The sequence below is a fragment of the Apium graveolens genome, chromosome 9 (assembly GCF_009905375.1).
Source record: "Apium graveolens cultivar Ventura chromosome 9, ASM990537v1, whole genome shotgun sequence".
NCBI lineage: Eukaryota > Viridiplantae > Streptophyta > Magnoliopsida > Apiales > Apiaceae > Apium > Apium graveolens.
The window spans coordinates 79,027,553-79,029,464 of NC_133655.1; positions in this window are offsets into that span (position 1 = coordinate 79,027,553).

Genomic DNA, 1,912 nt, shown 5'->3' on the forward strand with positions numbered 1-1,912 from the left:
CTGCCACCCAGCCACTTACACAATAATAGACCGTACCCCGGCCTGTCGCTTATGCCGACTCAATGAGATGGGCTTACTTCCCGAACGTTGGGCAAGTAATCAATTCATTTACCAAATCTGCAACCTCGTTGCGAATATAAAATACACCACAGAGCCGGATTCCCCAGGTTTTGAGCGAGTATTTAAATCCCCTTTAAAAAGGAAGATCTTAAATATAAAAATGAGTTTTGGGATCCGCTCTGACTTTTAAAAATCATTTTGAAGACTCGAAAACACTTTAAAGAGTGTTTGGAGTAAGGCTGATTTAATGAAGTAAATCAGTCCCCAGAATATTAGAAAACATCTGAATATTATTAATTAAATAATATTCCCGCAAAGAATAGTCTTTATAAAAATAATTGAAGTAGAAGTATTAAAATTTATACTTGAAACGAGTATTAATTAACCAAAGCTATACTTATATGAAAGTATTATCTTTATTTGAATAATCGAAAATAAGTTTGATTATTAACACTTTATTCTCTAATGAAATAAAGAATATATTTCAGTATAAGCGGAGTCATAATACCTCGAATGAATATTATAAATAATATTCATTAAATAAAATAAAGGAGTCATACATCCTCAAATGAATATCCAAGTAATATTCAATAATAATATAAACTGAGTCATAAGCCCTCGAATGAATATTCAAATAATATTCAAATAATAAAATAAACTGAGTCATAAGCCCTCGAATGAATATTCAAATAATATTCAGATAAATAAATAAAAGGAGTCATACGCCTTCGAATACTATTCAAAATAATATTCAATAATAAAATAAAGTTAAAGTTATCGAATAAACCTTATTCGATTTATAGTTTGGAAAACTATAACCATATATATATATATATAAATATATATATATATATATATCCATATCCATATATACAAGATTACTCGGGATCCTCGACTCCCGGTTTTAGAAAATATTTTCACCTTTTGGGTCCCTATACTAAGGGTATATGCAAGTTACCGCTATCCTCTAGCATAGGTATTATCAACTGAACCAACAGATATATATTTCAAAAATATGAAACAGGCATGCATATATACCATATCACATGCTACAATATATCGCAAGAATTTGCTAAATAACCAACATGCATCTATCGCAAGATAATGCATATACAAGTGTATACATCACAACAACAGTATAACGGATAGAATACTTGCCTGAGCGACTGGGGGTTACGAATGGCTCGGGACGAGTCTGGTAACCTATAAACAACAAGTAAGTTGGAATTAAACCAAAGTCACTTGTAAATCTATACTCTAACCAACTCAGACTCTAACGCTCGTTTTGCGCTTACTGGTTCTCTTAAGTCACTCGAGTACCCTCGGCTCCACCATTTTTAATAATTTAACCTTTATGAGTTTTAAGGCAATTCCTTCGCGAGTGTCTTACCAACTGCCTAACACACTTACCATAAATGTTTCATGCATTAATTAACCCTTTTTGGTCTTTAACCTATGTTTCAAAGTAAGGCGAGGGGAAAAGTTTCGTTCGCGAAACGTCGTTACTTGAAACGGTCGTTTCTCCTAAACCGTGCATCGGAATCGAACGAACTACATATCAAAACGAAGCTCGTAACATGAGCTATCTAAACATGGCAGTGGTCATAATCTAGCAGGGGGTTCTCGGGTCCTAATGCTATGCACAAAAACAGTCCAAAGAAAATCGGACGTTACGACGGCTATGTTTACGCGATTTCCAATTTTTAAACCATCCACAATCAACCCAAATCAACCTCAAATCCAACATACAACCATCCTCCATCCTTATCACATCATAACCACCCCAACCAATTCAATTTAATCTTTCATACTTATGCTTAAACTTAACTTTAATCATTCTTAAGTTCTTTTA